General features: G+C 44.0%; 1 long non-coding RNA gene and 1 pseudogene across 1 annotated transcript; both read right to left on the bottom strand.

Annotated features, from left to right (window-relative positions):
• Positions 1 to 8,284: 8,284 nt before the first annotated feature.
• On the bottom strand, positions 8,285 to 12,670 carry LOC136499600 (uncharacterized; annotated as a pseudogene).
• Positions 12,671 to 15,129: 2,459 nt separating this feature from the next.
• On the bottom strand, positions 15,130 to 16,151 carry LOC136499122 (uncharacterized). The gene is made up of 3 exons (XR_010769910.1): positions 16,104 to 16,151; positions 15,336 to 15,449; positions 15,130 to 15,250 (listed from the first exon to the last, which is right to left on the bottom strand). It is a non-coding gene; the product is annotated as an uncharacterized lncRNA (long non-coding RNA).
• Positions 16,152 to 20,843: the final 4,692 nt, after the last annotated feature.

Here is a 20,843-nt window from a genome sequence, read left to right as displayed (position 1 = left end):
ACTACACTGGTGGTCGAGCGTGACGAGCCGGGCCACGCCTACAAGGTACAGCGACCAATTTATTTCATTAGTGAGGTACTCAACGAATCCAAGACCAGGTACCCACAGATTCAGAAACTGCTCTACGCCATACTGATAACATCCCGAAAGTTGAGACATTACTTCGACGGATATCGTGTGGTGGTCATGACCGAGTATCCTTTGGGGGACATTATTCGCAATAAGGACGCGAACGGGCGCATCGTCAAATGGGCAATGGAGCTATGCCCCCTTTCCTTGGAATTTGCAAGCCGTACTACAATCAAGTCTCAGGCACTCGTCGATTTCATCGTCGAGTGGACAGACTTAAGCACTCCCGCCTCTCCGGGATCCGACGAATGTTGGACGATGTACTTCGACGGTTCTCTCAACATTGACGGTGCAGGAGCAGGAGTTCTTTTTGTATCACCATCCAAGGAAAAGCTCCGGTACGTCCTCAGAATTTATTTCCCGGCATCTAATAATGCCGCCGAGTACGAAGCATGCCTGCATGGTCTACGCATTGCGGTTGAGCTTGGAGTTAAACGTCTCTATGTCTACGGAGATTCGGCTCTGGTCATCAACCAACTCAACAAGGACTGGGACACGACCAGTGAAAAGATGGACGCATATTGCAAATCGATAAGAAAGCTGGAAGGCAGGTTCTATGGCATCGAGTACATACACGTGGTCCAGGACAAGAATCAGGCAGCGGATGCGCTGTCAAAATTAGGATCATCCCGAGCCAAAATCCCACATGGCGTATTCGTCCAAGACCTGCTCACGCCTTCCATTGAAGACGAAGATTCAATGACCGACAAAGTTTCAGACCAGCAATTAGTGGCTACGGTTCCGGTGCCGAGCACAACCGAGCCGCTTCCGACCACTCAAGAGCCAGACTGGAGAACGCCTTTCATCAAGTACTTGACAGATGGTAGCGGTTATATCGATCGAACAGAAAATGAGCGCCTGATGCGTCGTAGTAAGCAGTATTTGATCGTCGATGGCAAGTTATGGCGCAAAAACGCTAAGGAGGAAATCTTGATGAAATGTATAACCCAGGAGGAAGGCAAGCACCTCCTAGATCAAATCCACTCCGGCTCCTGCGGCAACCACGCGGCCTCAAGAACACTGGTCGGTAAGGCTTTCCGAGCAGGGTTCTATTGGCCGTCAGCAGTGGCCGACGCAGAGAAGCTAGTCCGCCGCTGTGAAGGTTGTCAGTTCTTCTCCAAGAGAATCCACGTACCAGCACATGAGATCCAGACGATTCCAGCTTCCTGGCCCTTTGCATGCTGGGGACTGGACATGATCGGGCCTTTCAAACCAGCTCCTGGGAAATTTACATGCGTCTTCGTGCTAATTGATAAGTTTTCTAAGTGGATAGAATACATGCCTCTAGTACAGGCGTCCTCAGAGAAAGCCGTTGCATTCCTCGACCAGGTCATCCACCGTTTCGGCGTGCCCAACAGCATCATTACTGATCTGGGTACTCAGTTCACCGGGAACGCTTTTTGGGACTTCTGCGATGAAAGGAGCATAGTTGTAAAATACGTCTCGGTGGCGCATCCTAGAGCTAATGGACAAGTCGAGCGGGCAAATGGCATGATCTTGGACGCATTGAAGAAGAGGATGTACAGAGAAAATGATAAAGCTCCTGGCAGATGGCTCAAGGAGTTACCAGCCGTTGTCTGGGGCCTCCGAACTCAGCCCAGTCGTAACACCGGTGTCTCACCATACTTTATGGTCTACGGCGCTGAGGCAGTCCTTCCACCAGATATAGCTTTCAGATCAGCACGGGTAGAGAACTTCGACGAAGGCAAGGTCGACGAAGTACGGGAGCTAGAAGTCAACAGCGCAGAAGAGAAAAGGCTTGATTCCTGCGTATGCACGGCCAAATATCTTGCTGTTTTGCGCAGGTACTACAACAAGAATGTTAAAGAGCATTTCTTCGTGGTCGGGGACTTAGTCCTGAAGTGGAAGACGAACCAGGCTAGCGTCCACAAACTCGCAACCCCATGGGAGGGACCCTACATGATCAAGGAAGTCACACGTCCAACGTCTTACAGGTTAGCTCATCTAGACGGCACGGACGTACCGAACTCATGGCACATCGACAAGCTTAGACGTTTCTATGCTTAACTGCTGAGATATGTACTCTACTTGTATTTTCGATTTACTTTACTAAAGCAACTATGATTTCTCCGACCACTCTAATGTGTCACTCCGAATTTTATGGTTATTCTAACTTAAGGCAGTACAAGCCGACCACCACTCCTTCTACGGTTTTCGGAGCAGGCCCTGTCTCCGGTTCCTCCCAACACGTGCACGGGATCTGCTCTCTGCGTTGCGGGTGATCGGCAGGTCCCCTCTGGTTTGACTTGTCTGCGTCCACGTATGCACAGGTCATAGTACCTCATACTCCGACCACATGCCAGACTGGGGCCGCACAAACTTTTCAGGATGACGTGTCGAGCAAAACGGTACAACTAAAACAGAGCGTTAACACGTTCCCACTTAGTTACACCAACAAAAAATTTCAAGCTTAAAGTGCGTTTTGTATAAAACAAATAAGCTTATAATGATATACAGTTACGTTATTACAAGCTTGCCTGAAAAGGCTCAAGTTTACAATAACACAACTATGTCCTCCTTCTACAGCTCTAAGCCTATTACATTGGCTGGTCGGGGCGCATGGCATTTACTGCTCGCCGCCTCCGATACCCTACTCGATTCTCGGGGACTCTAGAGCTATTCAAGCTGAAGGGGATGGCCCCGCCGGTGCCTGGCTGGTCGAGACCGCAGGCTTCGTTGGTTGGCTTGAAGGTGATGGCATTTCCAGCTGGCTTGTCGATGGCATACCCTGCACAGGTGCTGTCCCACCTCCGCACAGGTTAATATCGCCAATTATCCTTGACGACAAGTCCAGCTGGGCCGTCCGAAGCTCTTCGGCCTTGTCTGGGTCTATCTCCTTCGGGTACCCAGCTTCCAAGCGTTTGAGATCGATCAGGGGGTAGTGAGCACGCACCATGCTTAGCACATGGGCGCCCGTGTACTCACCCGCCTCCTTCACGAAGTCTTGGAACCATCCCCATGCTTGCTTGCATCTCTCGACCAGTCCGAGCTGAGGCGTCCTTAGCTCTTCCTCTGTGAGCGCCGGGTCGATGAGGTCGAGGACGGGCACAATGCCAGTTGCCATTTCTTGGCACCGCTTGCTCCACGTGTCCCGCTCCTCGACGGCCTTAAGGCATTGTGCTTTCCAGTCGTCACGCTCCTTGATCACGGCCTCAAGGTGTCTCTTGGCATTGACTTTCAAAACTGAAAACATTACAAGACATCAAACGTGATGACACGACAAGGCAATGTGGGCAGTTGAATGAGCAAGGCGGTCTGGAGTGCTTACTTTTCAGGTCGTCCTTCATTCTGTTAGTGTGGTCTTGGAGTTCTGACTGGCGGCGTGCCAATTTCTCGTTGTCCTCCTTCAGGCGACCACATTCTGCAAGCACGCGGCTGTTCTCCCCCTGGAGGCGGGTCACTTCAGCTTCTAAACCTGCATTACAGCTATTACTGTCAAGAACAAAAAAAAAAACACAAGTCCAGCACTTGCTATGATACGGTGAACACTTACATGTTTTCTCCTGCTCTTTGTTTTTGAGCTGGCCGACCAGGTTTTGGTTCTGTGCTTCTTGGTTTGTCCTCTCCTGGTTGGTGGCTTCAAGTCGGTGCCGTAGGCGTTCCACTTTAGCCGTCAGCTCCTTATTGGTCTTCATGACTACTTCTATCTGGTCGAAGCACCTTTTTCGGTACCTCGCAGTTTTCATCACGTCCTGCATACAGACAAGCTACGTCAGACAGCTTGACTACACAACAGGTTTAAGGACTAAAGCCAAATATACCTGGACTTCAGTCACCAGGCGTTTGGCCGCTCGCTCAACTCTTAAGGTTTCCTCGGCCTCTGGGATCTCCTCGTGCATGACCCATTCGTCGTTCCGATAGCGCGACACATATACATGTTGTCGTCTATCTTGGGGACGGCCCAGGACTTCTTCCACTTCATCCTCTTCAGCCTCCTGTTCGGGAGGCGGCAGTGGTCCGGAGTTCGCAGACTCCACGACCACCAGGGCTTTCCCACGAGCCGTCACGTCGGCACCCTTGTTCTGGGCAACTTCTGGCTGCTGCCCCTCGGCTAGATCCAGCTCTTGTGGTGCTGTGGTATCCGCCTCATCAGGGTTTGTGCTCGGAGCACTTGTATTCTGCTCGGGGACTGGCGTCTGGTCGTACGCCTGCTGAGGCCCAGGCAGAGTCCCTGCCATGGGCTCCTCCACGGCTTGTTGCTGAGCAGTTTGTCCCGCCGTTTTTGGAGAGGACGTTCCGCACCCAGCTAGCTGGTCGGGGCCTTCGGTGGACGCCGATCTAATACATTCAGAGACAAATTCATAAGACAATAGCATCCAATGCAAAATGAAAAGCTTACATCAAAAATATATATACTTACAGTTTTGACTTGCGGAAGGATGTGGCGAAGGAACGTCGCCTCGACCGCCCCTGCTCTGCTTGCTCGGCAGTTTCCACCGGGACTTGTTCAACCTCCGGTACGGGCGTCGGAGGATGATGCGGCATGTTCCCTTCGTCTGTGCTCTGTGTTGCCGTGGTCGGTGCTGTGACCACTGCTGGCACAGAGGAGCCACCCTGCTCCGACGGCCCCACCTGCCTTCTCCTCTTTCAGGAGACGAGCCGGAAGATGTCCGCATCCTCTGCTTCGTCGTCCGACTGGGAGATGATGGCTTGGCGTCGTTTGCTGGCAGCCGGACGCTTGCCGGCGGCTCTGGTCGAGGCGTCCTCAACGGTCTCGAGTACCGCCCAGTGAACGCCGTCGGTCCTGGCGCTGGTCTGGGCGGTTGGTCCAGTAACTTGCGGCCACTCTACACCGGGGGGAGGCGACACAAACACTCCTGCCCGGTCACGGCCATTATACTGAGACGCAAAATGAAGGAAAAGACAGTTATTTTCTTGATGCAACATGACTTTACAGTTAAAAGGAGGCGTCATTTACCTTTGGGGGAGGGCGAGCCAGCTTGAAGGCGTGTTCAATGGCGTTCAGTGCAACATAATTGGGATCGGCCAGGTTGAATAGCTCTCCAATCCTGGCCTTGATCTCCAGCTTGTCGAGCGGCTCCTTTCTTGTCCTCGTCGGATCAGCGCCTCCTTGGTACTCGAAGCCGGGGTGAATCCTTTTCTGGCACGGCTGAATTCTACGGCTGATGAAGTTGCCGACAACGCTCGGGCCGTCAAGCCTTCCCCACGGAATCAACCCGAGTAGTTCGGCGATCTGCTCCAAGTTGTCGGGTTTCTCCGACCAGCTGCTTTTCTTCTCTGGAATCAGTCCCACATCGCACAGAGTGATGGTGTTCGGCTCTTCACGGATGTAGAACCACTTCTTGTACCACTCGTCCAATGAGGTGTTCCAGGGGCAGTGCAGGTATTGAGCCTTCATGCCGTCCCGCAGGTTCAGGTAGACGCCTCCGGCGATCTTCGAGCCACCGCTTCCCTTTTTCCGAAGGCAAAACAGGTGGCGAAAGAGGTCGAAATGGGGCTGGAAGCCACCATACGCCTCGCAGAGATGGATGAAGGTAGAGACGAGAAGAATCGAGTTGGGATGCAGATTGCAAATCCCAATCTCGTAGTACAAGCAGAGCCCCTGAAGGAAAGGGTGCACTAGAATCCCAAAACCCCGTTTGAAAAAATCTTCAAAGACCACAATTTCACCTGGTTGTGGATCGGGGAAGCTTTCTCCTTCGGGTGCACGCCATCCCGCAAGTGCCTTGTTGTGGAGCACTCCCATGGCGACGAGGTCCTCGATGGTTTGCTCGTTGCTCCGCGACTTCCACCATTCCTTCGCCATGACCCCGCCTTTCTTCTGGGCGTCTCTCTTCGCCATTAGTTCGTCCTTACTAAGTGGGTGGATGCGGGAGACCGAGGGGATTGGTGATGATTTTTGGGGAATAGGGTTTGGCAGGAGGAAGAAGAAGGTTGCGGCGGCGGATGACAATGGGGAATGGTGAGGGTAACTTACCAGACCTACATTATATAAAGCAAAAGGGCACCGTCGTTTCGTTCGCCCGAGAATATTGGGAGTCGTGCGCACGCGCCGCAGACGGTTGTTCACACAACCTCGAAATCTGCGCCAATAAACGCGCTCCTTCGTTAACAGTGTACGCGCCTCTTCGTTGATGGTGTAAGAGGGCCCACACTGACACACCTCAATACAGGTGTCAACCGACTGTTTGCCAAAAAAAATAAAAAATAAGAATAAGAAGACAGAATGACGTACTATACCTATTTACTTTTTTGACCAGACGTGTCAGACTGGTCAGACTGGACTTGGCAGAGAGTAGAGAAAAATAAATACACCAAATAATAGTACAAGCAGCGCACACGATCGTGGATTTGCTCTGATTGTGCTCGGGTACTGCCCAGACCACTACCGTGCTCGGGCACTGTCCGGATCACTTTTGTGCTCGGGGACTGCTCCGACCACGGTTGTGCCCGGGGGCTGCTCCGACTATTACCATATTCAGGAGCTGCTATGACAATTGCTGTGCTCGGGGACTCTCCCGACCACTTCTTGGAGTTTTGCTCTCCTCGGCTACATGTGATTTGTACTCACATACAGTTGAGAGACATTTATTTTGGACTTTGCTACAGGCTCATGCTTTGCCTTCCAGCAAGCTCGGTGACTACGTAGGTACGACGCACCTGCCGGTGTATCTTGTTTGGCATGTACGGTAATTGGATTCTTAACTTCAGCGGAGTTTCTTTTTTAGACCCTGGCACCACGTGCCTACGTCACCTACTACCAGGCTCGGGGACTAAGTGGGCACACTTCACCTTGTGGTGAATGTGTTTGTTTAAATCGGCCCTCGAGCTTTGAATGATTAAAAGGATTATTAATATGCTCGGGGACTGCCCCGACCACTGCTTGAATAATGGTTCTCCTTGACTACATGTGATTTGTACTCACGTACAGTTAAGAGACATTTCTTTAGACCTTGCTACAAGGCTCAGGCTTTGTCTTCCAGCAAGCTCGGGGACTACGTCGGTACGATGCACCTGCCGGTGCATCATGTTTGCCTGTATGGCAACTCGGTTTTCAACTAAACTATGAATTCTTTTTAGACCCTGGCACCACGTGCCTACGTCACCTCCTACCAGGCTCGGGGACTAAGTGGGCACACTTCACCTTGCGGTGAATGTGTTTGTTTTTTTCGACCCCTACGCTTCTGATGTTCAAGGACGCTATGCTTCAAGACCACTTACATTTCTTTTCAGAAATACAAGTGGGCACACTTCTCAGGACAGAAATCTTTTCTTTTTTTATAAGAGCACCATACATTCTTCGGACAACCTACTTCTCCGGTGATGACGGTGGTCGGAGGCGTCAAGGTTCCAAGCCTCGCTTGTCGGAGAAGGTGAAAATGGCGTGTCGCAGCATAATACATGATGCTCGGGGACTAGCTGTGGGGGTATTAACCCCTATACCCTTACGGCTAAGCTTGGGCTGGCCCGGATCGATGGGTTCAGTCCACCCGAAAAACGACGTGCGGCTCGGTCCACCTGATCGGAGTCCCGCACAAGGAATCAAGGAGGATTTGGCGACCAAGCAGGATCCTGGTCGGTTAGAATAGGAATCCTTGTCCGGCCACATATGGCAATTGTAACTGACTAGGATTAGTTTCCAGATCTGTAACCCTGCCCCCCGGACTATATAAGGCGGGCAGGGGACCCCTCTAAAAAACATCTCTCATTGACATACAGCAATACAAATCAGACGCAGGACGTAGGTATTACGCCTTATTGGCGGCCGAACCTGGATAAAACCTCGTGTCTGTCTTGCGTCACCGTCTTGTTTGGGGCTTGCGCATCTGTCTGCCGATAATCTACTACCTTGGGCATACCCCTAGGTAGACTGCCGACCATATTTTGTCGACACTGTGCCGCCCCGGTACGCACTGGCAGCACCCGTGGCCGGTGGTCTCCTATGTACGGCACGACAAAGTAACGAAGGCCTCGAGTCTGTCTCCTCAACGACAATGTGTTTCAACAAAAGGTAGCACATGGTTGTTTGCTAGCTACAAAACACACAATTTGTAACAGAGGAAAAACCATGTGTTTTAGCATAAGCTAGCACATGGTTGTTGGTTGCTTGCATAACATATGATTTCCAAGAGAGAAGAAACCATGTGTTTTAGCATAAGGTAGCACACGTTTTTTAAGAGCTGCAAGGTTCATTCGCTGCTCCCTCTGTTTGACGCTTCAGCCGCACCTCCAGTCTGGCCCTCTTGAGCATCCACAGGCCGCTCAGAGGTTTCAGGCTCACGGGATGCACGATCCTCTTCTGTACACAAAATTTTCTCACTGACCGTGGTAGCATCACTGTCGTTAGCAACTTCTGCTAGTTCCTTGGCCTCCTCAACAGGACCATTTTCAAGGGATGCACTTTCCAGCAGTGACTCGGTGCCAGTGGTTCCACCAGTTAGCACTTCATCAGTTTCCTCCGCGTTCAAGGAAATCTCTTCAGAATTGGGGGATGAAGGAACAGAGGCAGCTAGGCGATCATTGATTCCTCTATCACCATCAAACGTAAACCAGTTTGAATTCGTGAAGAGGGAATTGCTGCAGAATGCGCACACTATAAGCCATCTTACTTCTTGTAAGATTTAGGTCACTGAAAAATATTAATTACCTGTCCTGATCATCCCCCAAACGCAATGAAGATATTACTACTTCAGTTGACTCATCATCAAAGTAGACATCCTGAAATACATGGACAGGAATAAGCTCATAGATAATCCATGTTTGTTATAGCATGATACAATATGTTTTTAATTATCAAATCAAAAGTATTGACCATTTACCAATCTTACATTGACTGTATTGAAGTAAAACAATAGAAATATTTACATAAGTAGTACTGTAAGCATACCTCATCCGGCCTGTTCGCTGGTTGATTTCTAGACTGGTTTGGGCTGGCTGGTGCTGATTTGTTGTGAGAGGAAAATACTGTTGGCTAGCGGAAACCATCATCTCGTTCGTGGGATCCTTGTGCCTGCAATAATCAAACATGAAATGCGTTATAATGTTAGCAATGAAGGTAATATTAGTATATTACAGTTATCTGGGAGAATCCCAAGGTTTTATTTTTACATGGTTGAAATGTTTAGTTGTAAAACAGCAACAGTGAAGATATTATAACAGATTCAGAAATTGAACACAACTTTTTTTTTCTAAAGACCACTCTACAAAATTATAGCATGCTACAAAAGAACATGATGTTCAAAACTCAATAAAATCTTGCGAAAAAAGCTGACGAAAATCACCTCTTCAATGTCATCATTGCTGTATATCCCATATCGAAATGCCTGACTCAGATTATTAGCAAGTGCTGCCACATCATAGTCTCTGTCTCGGAAGTCGTCATCATCGCTATCCCTCCCATGATCATGTAGAGAAGTTGGACGGCTGCGGCATAAAACATTAGACAACGGTCAGGAAGAAATATACAAGTTACCACAGAGAAATCACAAGTGTTTCAGCAGTGTACACAAGAATAAGAAAGACCAGGATGGGAAAAAACATACCCATATGCCCAATGGTAAACGTTCTCCACATCATTGCGTTTGACCAGGACATCTGTTTGCCATACAGCCCACTCGTTGTTCTCCTATAAACACAAGTTTATAAATGAAAATGAGTATGACACAATAGTTCCAAATTGTTGGCCAAAGATGAAACAGAAATTGGAAATACCTACAAGTGACTATGTATCATGCTGTTACTATTTCCCAATTGAATGAGCTTATTCGCTATTCGAGTTATGTGTCCAATATTCCCAATTCTTGGAGGTTCTTTCCCTTCTGATGGTAATGTTGGCTACAAACACAAGGCACAATCAAAATACTGGCGACATAGCCCAGCAAAGAAAAAAACAAGATGACAAGTATCAAGAAATAGATTTACCCCATTAGACTCCACTGGCAGAGATGGACCTTTTTCAGCGGCAAGGACTTTACTGACAAGGCCGCAGTCATTAAGGATATGGTCAGTCAATTGATTTCTTTTAACCTCAAGGCAAGAAACAATAATGTTCTCAACATGATGATGCAAAAAGTTATTATAAGGGTACCTGCAGCACCAAGCAATGTATGAGGATTTGCCATTAACAGTGACCGTTAAGGAATAAAACATACAGTAGCCCACTTACAGAAAAAATAAATCAATGCAATGCTTTATCACTGATTGGTTTATTAGCTCCTTCTCAGCAATTTCGCTACCAATTGTTAGCAAAATAGAGATGAACTCTACAATCTGAAAGAAACAAAAGTATAATTTATTAAAACAAAATAGACAGGAAAGGGCTCTGAAGAGACACGTTGAATGAAGGAAACGATTAATTGGACCTTCTGAGCCTGGCCTAACTGCAGAGTTATGCAAGGTGGACAGCAGTTGAGGCCATCAAACTCAGATTGAAAGCATATCTCTCTCAGAAATTACCCCATCATATATCCTCATGCATGGTATTAAATAACAGTAAAGTCTAAAAATCCCTAGGCAGCATTAATGCTTCCATCAAATAACTGGAAGGTTAAGAATAATTTATTCAGGAGGAAAAATGTCTTAAGCAAATGAAAACTAATCATATATGCTCAAACTAAAAACAAGAGATCCACAGCGTCTGAGCATACCTTCAAACGGTGTTTTCCAAGAGGAGGACGCAAACATCCATAAGTTGTGGGCAAAACATTTTCAGAAGAAGTAATGTCCAGTAACTTCAGCAAGTCACCTAAGATGTGATTACAGGTATACTGGTAAGTCCTCAGAAAGGCAATCAAGCATTTCATATTTTCATTAAACATGCCAGGTGTGCGCATGACAAGGAGAATGTGTGTGATAGAAAGCAAGGGTGTAACAAGTGAAAAGCATATAAACAATACAAGTAGCATTAAGTAGAAAGAATCAAGCACAGAGCACTCACCTAAACTCTCCAGCATACCATCAACTGTTTCTGGACTGGCTGTGATCAGCGTCCCGTGAGTTAAGTTGCCTCTAAATGCTTGGTATGAGGCTGATGCTAGTCTTTTGGGGTCCAACAAAGATATACACACTGACAATGAATGAACCAGAACAGATTTTGGTCTTGACTCTTCAAGAGCGTGACAAAACAACCTACCAACAAAACTGATACCAGGAACAAGCAAAGAAAAATGAACATAATAATAGCTGACAAAGGAAGCGATATGATGCACAAAAGTTGCATTTTCTAATCGCAAAAAAATTAAATGAAAAGGACAAACCTTGGGCTGCATATTTTTGCAGCAAGAGCAGGAGGGGCGCATCGAGTTACGGCGGAAAGGATTTCAGCAGCATTTGCATGCACTTCAGGAGAGTCCTGTTTGATCAAGGCAACATAGATATATGAGCCCTTTACTAGAAATATATCCAAAAAAACATATGAATTCTACTGAGACAACAAACCAACCTCCATAACCACTGCAAGTACAGCATAATAATGACATTTTTTTCGCGAAAACGTAGGAGAGCTACGGTTCATTATTATTAAGAAGAAAATACAGGACAAGAACCCAAACACCCACACACTCTACACACACCAAAGCTTAATAATGACATGGTTTAGTGCCCAACAAATGTCGTATAGCACTATGTTACTGAGTGATCAAGTGTACTTACTGATGGGCTAAATTTATCCACAATCATTTCCAGTACATCTGTGTTCTCTAACCAATGCAATGTATCCACGAAATTCAAGTATATGGTTTCATCAGCGCCAATCAGTCTCATCAACACCTGTTTTACAATCAATTTGATGACCAACACCAACCAAAGGCAGTCACCAAACTAGATGGGGAATGAGTTCAATAACTACTTACCTGCATTATTGATGTGATACCAATGAGGTCGACAAGCTGGACAACAATATTTGGATGCTCCTACAAAAAGGTAAAATAAAAAAAGACAAGTAAACATAAATTGGAATGTACACAAATGACACCATCTTTCCAGCATAGCATCCAAAGAACATGAAAAAATAATTAAGTGTAATGCATTATATCGATGAAATTACTACGAAGCAAAATATTTACTCACACATAATGAGATGTTCTCGGTGAAAAAATGCACAATGATTATGATCTTCAAAAATTACAAAACAAGAACATGAAAATTGCATGTTTCAAATAGTGCAAATACTACATGTTGTTAATGCAATTATACTGTATATGTATATAAATATAGAATCCAGCTCATGAATGTTGAGCCTGCTCACAGTACAATTAAACAACACAGAATGTGTACATAAAAAGAGTGATGAATTTACATAGCTGGTTTGGAGTAACAAAAACAGCAGCAAGTTCACAAAATTCAGGGTTGGACATACATACCTCGGCATTATCCTCTTGGTTACTCCAGGTGAACTGCACTTTGTGCCTCAAGACACTGCCTACATGTTTAGCAGACTGAGTGATTCAGAACAACAAAATTGTGAACCAAAACAAAGACAACCAAACCACCACATTATTGCAGTTGTTCCTCACCTTCTTTTACTAGTCCTAGCAGAACTGCCTCAAGACGCTGCCTGCATGATGAATTCACTACGGCATCAGGAACAAATCACAATAAACAGAAATGAAATATGTTGGCACAAATCACAAATAACAATTTTTTCTATGAAAGGACATGGACAAAAAATGCTGACCGCGCTAGCACAAATCACAAATCATAATTAACAGAAATGAAATGTGTTGGCACAAATCACAAATAACAATTTTTTTCTATGGAAAGACAAGGACAATGTCTGTGCTGGCACAAATCACAAACCACAATAAACAGAAATGAAATGTGTTGGCACAAATCACAGATAACAATTAAAAGAGTTAGATAGATAACCTGGAGACACCATGAAAAAATATGGGAAAACTTAGCTACCGCAACATTAAAAGAGTTAGACATAGCAATTTTCCATTTATCTTAAGAGAGTACTGACTTCTTGATTCATGCATATCAAGAATTTCTACTACAATGTGAAACCATCAATAATCAGTGGAGAAACTGACAAAACAAGAGAAAAACTGAAAGCAACTTAACTCACCTCTTGCGTGTGTCTGCTGTTAGTAACTGGTTTGTTTTCATTATACTCAAGAATGATGTGCTTCAACAAGCTGTTAGGAATGTCCTTCATAATGTGCCACTTGACAGGAAACCAACCAGTCCATTTGTCCTGCTGCAAGTATTCAACTGTCTTGTTAAAATCAACTCGACCCACCATCTTAGCCAGACCAATAAACTATCCGCTGGTGTTAACCTAAAAAATCAAGGAAGACAAATAGATACCTTTCGCTTACTGTCAGTTTTCTAAAGCAAATAGGGTTCACAGGAAAGATGCAGTGTGGTCCTGAGAACCTAGTGAGTCAGTGAAACCAAAGCTACATTCATCATCAGCACCTACTGCTACTGGGAAATGAAGCAGACATGCACAACACTGGTAAAGCTAGCAAGGATGACTTGTTTATCAGTATTAACAAAGATAGATGACAAACTAGGACACAACCACAAAATCATGACAAATATAAAATGCAATTTAGTAACAAATATACTAGCTCTAGCACAAATCACAAGTAACAATTTAGTAACAACGAGGCTAACGGTTCAACAACAGCATATTGCATATGCTTAGAACTAAAATTGCAGTACCTGATACTTGCAATCTACATTATAGCAAACTGCAATTATGTAACTGAATCTTTAAATTGTTTGGTTTACTGAATCTTTAAGTTGTCTGATCAGAAATAATTCTTTGGTATCACTAAAGTACAACTGGCATAAGACATAAGTGCTCCTGTAGCAGTGTCATTGACAGAAAACCACCTAATAAAACAAGCTACAGGTGGAAAATGGTGCTTCTGGGGTTTGTATTATATTGATGTGCGAGGACAAGGATAAAAATGAGATATGTATTGGCACAAATCAGAATTAACAAAGTTCATGAAGTGATAGCACAAATCACAAGAGACAATTTTTTACTATGAAAGGACAAAGTTTTTACCCTACCAGCTTCACAAATGCATTCTAAAGACACAAACACACGCTAATTCTCAAGCCGAATTAGATCTATTCCTTAAAGAGAAGACTTGTATTAAAATAGAAATGAGATGCACTCCTTAAAAATGTACTGTCTAGTGCTTACACTGAAAGAAAAGACCCATTTCTAGTCCCAAATAGCCCATCCAGAAGAATATCGATGCCCTAAAGCAAGAACAATTGCATGCTCTAAGTTAACTAAAATAGTGACAAAGTTATTTATAAAGACCAGATATTGCACATGTTACACACCATAATTGCAGTAGTTGAAGTGTGCAATTTACTACTAATAAATGTGCAATAAAAAAAATTATATAACTGCATCCATTTAGCACAAAAAACCTAACAGCACTATTTGAGATCTTAAAAGTTCACTATCACAAGGGGTTCAACTGCTACAACTCTGAAAAAAATTGGAATTCAAACATCAAAAAATGAGGATTAAATAAGATCTGTGGTAAGATATTGATAGGAGTAAGTCCATGATCACGGCACTAACATTACAGTGTTCCACCAATTAAGACAAAATAATTTGTTTTAATACATTGTTTAGTCAGAGAGAAAGAGAGGTGCCATTAGAGCTAAGTAAAAAATCAACAGGAAGGCCAGCACATGGTAGTATACTTAATGCTGTTTTCCCTGGCCAAGTGGCCATGGATGTTCAGGCCATTCTATATGAGAATGCATAAAGGTGTAAAAACCTGGATGATCCCCACATTTTATGCAGAATAGAATAAGATGATCCTCGATATCAATATAAGTGTCAAGGTAACAACAACAGACTTACCTAAGGTGTTCCAATGTGCTCTCTCCCACATAAGCAACAGCTGCAAAGTGCATCACAGCATCAAATGCATTTTTAGCAAATATCTTGTTGAGCTGGGAGCCAGTTAAGTGAAAAGAAGACTTTGGATGTAACTCTCCATAAGCAGAAAAGGCACAAGCAAAGCAGCTTTAGAAGCATAAATGAGGATATAGATTTCTGGTCCCCCAGATCAGCAAAGATGAATTGTAGTCTCCCAGGCTGTGGAAATAAGCCCTGCAGAACCTTTATTGCTCCCATGTTTCCTCTAGATAGATTATCCTACAAGATGAACCAAACTGTGCATCAGCAGAACGCTTAAATAACAATTAGTTCACACATTTAGTACAAAGAAAAACTTGATTACCACAATGGTAACTCGATAGTTATCCTTTAAGAGCCTTAAAGCGGCATGTGAACCAATATAACCAGCTCCTCCTGTAACTAAGACATGGGTAACCCCAGGTTCTTGGCGAGAAAACTGCAGGAATATACACACCACAGTCAGCTTTAAAGTTGGGAATCGGAGTACTATCAAATTCATCTAAGTTTTGTATACAAAGCACAAATCAGCATTAATTATCTAGATTGCTTGGGTGCCATGAAACAAAACACCAACTCTAGGCAGATAGCCAGATAGCTGAAATTGTCATGATGTCACTCAGGCCTTAACTGCCAGAACCAAGCAGTGGCAACAAACACATGCATGAAAGATCAAGTTGGAACATGGCCTAGGGTAAAAGGAACTGCAATAACAAAGACTATCGGCTGGAGGGATGTCACTTTCGATCTTTCATCATCTGCTCGCTAGCACTACCACAAGAAGGTACGGAGATATGTGAGGGAAACGAGTAGGATGGTGCTCTTCACTTTTGTTTTCTCATTACCCAAGTGCGTATTCCATGACAAGATACCAGACAAGCTTTGGTGCATGTTCTAAAACTTCTTCAAACTAACATATCTAGTTGATGAAGTGCATTGCAAGAAAACAAAAGGAGGGGAAGTCTCAGAAGTGGTTTCAAAGTTACTACCTACAGGAACATTAATTGATTTGTAATTTATGATATGAAACATGAGTAGAAGGTGGGTTGGAAAAGTTTATTGAAAGGAATATGATAGGATGGAAAAGTCTTACCACGCTATTGCCACCAAAACCATGAGATTGCTTCAGAACAAATATACATTAGAGAACAAATCATTCAAATAAACCAGAACCCTAACCTCTAAAATGAGGAAGAACACATGAACAAACCTAAACAACGAAAATTACAAGGAAGCAAAAGGAACAAACCTTGCACCCTGATGAAATGACCTCTGACCAATGTAAAGCATCACAGGGGAGAAGATAATGCACTAATAAAACAACCACAGAAACCAGGCGCAATTCCAAATTTAGAACAGTAACACTGAAAGTAGGCCCTGCAACTCAGGCAAAAAGCAACCAAAACATATCAGACAATGCATTCTTGACTCAACCACAAAAAATCGCTCCCAAAACAACCAAGTGCTCTATAGGTTCTGTGTAATAGAAATGATGTCAATTAAACTTACACATAGTGACACTCCATAAAATTGCGAGCATCCAACACCAACTGATAGAAGATGTGTTGTCCCAAAATTACATGACTCTGTCAACAAAATGACAATGAGGAAATCAATGTAAAAATAGTAAAAAGACAAAGGTAGATGGAACTGAGACCACAAACTGATAAATGCAGAGTCCTAAAAATACATACACAAGAAAGCATCCAACAACTTAGGGTCAGCCTAGGGAACCAGTGTATGCAGATGCATGCACCAGAGAATTCAGAGGTGTACTTGCACTAATTGACACCATCAACAAACTTGGGTCCATCTTTTCCTCAAAACACAGATAACAACCTTGATAGACAAACCTGTCAGTCAAAAGCAAGATAAAGCTATCAGAAACATCCAATTTTACAAAGAAAAATACAAACACAGGGATCATGGCACCATGCCACAAGTACATGACACTCAATAGTCGAAGCATACCTCCATGCTACCAACACAGGCTGATATCAAATAGTACATGTACAAAACTACAATTTATATAACAGGAGTTAAAAACAATCACACATCTAGAGCAGAAATTAAGCAAGGAAGCTGAGAACAAAAGGAAGCTGAGAATGGACATCTTTAAAATCATCATTTTCAGAATCACTAGAGCTAGATAAATCAACTACACCACCAGGCCTTTTCCAAACCATCTAGCAAATAAAAAATGAACAAACAAAAACATTACTAAATCAAGCTAAAAAAGCATGGACACGGCAGCCATCAGCCCACGGCAGTGGAAACCTGACCAGGGTGCCGCAGCTTGGCCTGCCCGCCCACTCCCAGCACAACGTTCTGCACACAGCCAAGGCAACACTTAATCAACCATACGTGCATCACTCAATCGACAAACAGACCTATGAACCAGATCTCATTACCGCATATCAACATACGCAGAACATGGAGGCAGAGAGCACCCATCCGACTAGAATGAAAACAATGACGACAAAATCCAGAATGAGGAAGGCGCATCCGCAGAACACGACGACACAGAGACCACATACGCACTGGAGCAAAACCAACCGAGCGCGACGAGGCTGGACAGCCTGGAGAAGGAGTCCAGTATCATGCCCGCGAGGTCGTGGTTGCCCCCGGAGCGCAGCGACTCGTGTAGGCGTAGGTCGCCAAGAGACAGCGGGAGCTCGCCCGAGAGGCGGTTGTCGAAGAGGAGCAAGTCCCTGAGTGTGGGCGCGAGCGACGCGAGCTCTGGCGGGATGGGCTCGGAGAGCTGGTTGGAGTTGAGCGCCAGGGTCTCGAGCGCCGGCGGGATGGGGCCCGTGAGCTCGTTGCCGCTGATATCAAGCACGGCGAGGCGGCGGCACCGCCATAGGTCGTTGGGACGGCGCCTATGAGCCAAACCCTAGAGAAATCGCCAGTCGCCGTCGAGGAGAACACGAGGAAGACGAGAGGAAATGAAAATGAGGAAAAGGGGGAACAGACGCCCCACATTCGGGCGCGAGTCCCAAAGAAACTCAAACAGTTGCACTGATAATTGGGACCCACAACACATAGAAACAAACGGCGGTGCCAAGCACAAGCACACGATGCCCATCCAACGGACACAAAATTCGTGTGCCGACAAACAACAAAACACATGTGTGTCATATAGCATTCCTCTATACCAAATTAGCCAACGGTACTTTCAGTCATAGCCAAGCGAACAACGCATTGGATGATTGCTCGGCCCAACTTCTTTCCCTCCATTCCCTGGCCTCCACCCAACAAGCCAAACACTAGTAGCCCATGAGCCCGTTACGTTCTAACAAAGCCCACAACCGATTTGCACAATTCGCTTTTGCAGTTCCGAATTAAACGAACAACCAAGTAAAGCCAAACCATTCCAAAATTCATATCTCATCCATTCAAATTTCAAATGACTCTATTCTTCTTCTGAAAATTTACTAAATTTTAAATAATATTTTATCAATATTTAAATTTTTTCATCCATATTTATTGAATGACTTCGCATTTGAATTGCATGTGATGTAAAAAATGACATTTAAATTACAAACAAATATATACCATAAATTAATAATACACTTAAATTGCATGAAAATTTTAGAAAGTAAAAAATTGAAAAGATTGTATATCTTACACCTGTTTTTCATAGTAAACTTATATTTTTGAAATCTAATAAAAAATAATATTTCTCAAAAAAATATTTTAAAAATGACCATGAAATTACAAAAAAAATATATAACATATATCAAATAAATAATACACTTAAATCTAACAAAAATTTTAGAAGGAAAAATTGAAAAGATTGTATATCTTAATTACACATAGTTTTCTTAGTCAACTTATATTTTTCAAAATTCTAATAATAAACAAAATTTCTCCAAAAAATATCAAATCTGACTAGCTTCCCTAAAATGTTTTCATCTAGTAAATAGAATTCGTGTAACGATCATTTTATTTGGTCTTCATTTTAGAGAACAAGTTTTTTTCCTAGTCAACTCTCTCATCTCTAGCTGGATTCAATGTGGTTAATACTTAAATTTATTATTTTTGCATGAAGTTTTGTACGTTGTCAATTTCATATTGTTTTTATGTAAGTAAGAAGGAAAATATAGAAGAAACATGGTAATATCTTTAAATATCAAAGTTAAACTTAAAACACCCACAACTTAGCATCACCTGACATAAGATGTAAACTATGACATGCCTCTACTCTTAACAAGAATTGTTCTTAAGACTATCTATGCCTATAGTTTGCAGTATTAACAAAGCTACATTGCAAATGATATTTTAAAGCAGTTTTGTACTAATAACACTCATACCAGCAAACTTTTGATATAAAAATGTATAGCTTAAAAGGAATGTACTCCTTTAAAAGGAATGCCCAGCAAACAGTTTTTTTTTCAAAATAACTCGGCTTCACCAAAAAAGCTGCTCTTAAAGCTGCCGGTATAAATAGCTTGGACTTCAGTGTGTTTAATGAGTCGAACACTACCTTGTAATCGTGGATGTAAACACTACTATCTGTGGAAAATAGCACTGTCCTTTGACAGTTGTTTTTCTTTGTTCTTGTGTTCTCTGCGTTCTTGTGTTTGTTCTTCATTACCTCTGATCTTTAGGTTAGCCACTGTATATAGGGCTGTGATTTGCATGCTCTAAAACCTACAGAGTATTAGGAGTAGATGTCACCTTGACATGGAGATAGATCCCGGTCACATAGACAAGGAAAGCAGTAGCCGAGACAATGACATGGATAGAGGCTCTCAAGCTTCGGCTACTACCTGCAATGTATGCACCCAAAAGCCCGAACAAGTCGAATATCATGGCTGCATGCAGTGCGTTTCGTGTAAGTAGGGCTTTAATCTGGACCATCAAGATGACAACTACCGATGCCACAAAAGTAGTCGAGTTGTAGTAGAAGGAGATATAGCGCTTATCATCGGTGTTAAAAGTATTGGGTCGCCAGCATTGTGCCCATGGGAGCCGGAGCTGGACTGCTGGTTTTCCAGCCAAACGCCCCGGGGCGGGTTCATCCTAGCTTGGAACAGCACCCACGCCAGAGCTCTGCTGGAGGTCATCACCGTCAAGCTTCTCCACGTTGTCGCCTCGCTGGAGTGGGAGGAGAAGGCCCCCCCAAGACTTCATTTTCTTCCCCAAGCCCATGGAGGTGCCCCAAGGTGATCTACTCCTTCGAGCCACCCCAAACCGAACTGCTGTTGTAGGAGGTCGTCCAGACATGATGAGAACAAGGATGAAAACGGAACGGAAATATCCCGAACCGAACCGTATCGTTTTCTATATTTAATCCGATCGAATCCACATTTTCTTGTCCGACTTTACCGTTTTCGCTTTCGCATTTAAGATGTTTCGTATTTCAAATGTAAAAGTAGAAAACGGTTTAGACATTTTTCGACCGTTTTCTACTTTTCTACTTTTAATTTGAAATATTCTGAATTGAAAATTCGGTTTAAACCGAATTTAGCCAACTGCACAGGTCATACAGCCCAATTACAGGTTGTTCACCACGCAGCTGCGTTCTTTCTACTGGTGGCCAGCTACTCTCTCTTATAGACGGCGCCCAGCCTCATCTCTCTTCACCTCACGAGATGGTGCTAAATGTTAGGAAATCAGCAGCATCTACACGAAAGCCCACCTGGGCCATAGCCCATCAAGCTCATCGGTTTAACCCTCACCTGCAAAGTCAATCATTTGATAGTTTTTGCATCAGCCGAATAAATCTTTGTTACTCAAAAGAAAAATCTGAATAAATCTTTAAAATAAAATACTACATCTATTCTAAAAAGATTAATAAAATTATTCTGACTCAGTTCGAGTTCATGTT

Source organism: Miscanthus floridulus, chromosome 13 (genome assembly GCF_019320115.1).
Source record: "Miscanthus floridulus cultivar M001 chromosome 13, ASM1932011v1, whole genome shotgun sequence".
NCBI classification, from domain to species: domain Eukaryota; kingdom Viridiplantae; phylum Streptophyta; class Magnoliopsida; order Poales; family Poaceae; genus Miscanthus; species Miscanthus floridulus.
The sequence above is the reverse complement of the archived record's forward strand: the minus strand, read 5'-3'. Positions and strand labels throughout refer to the sequence as shown.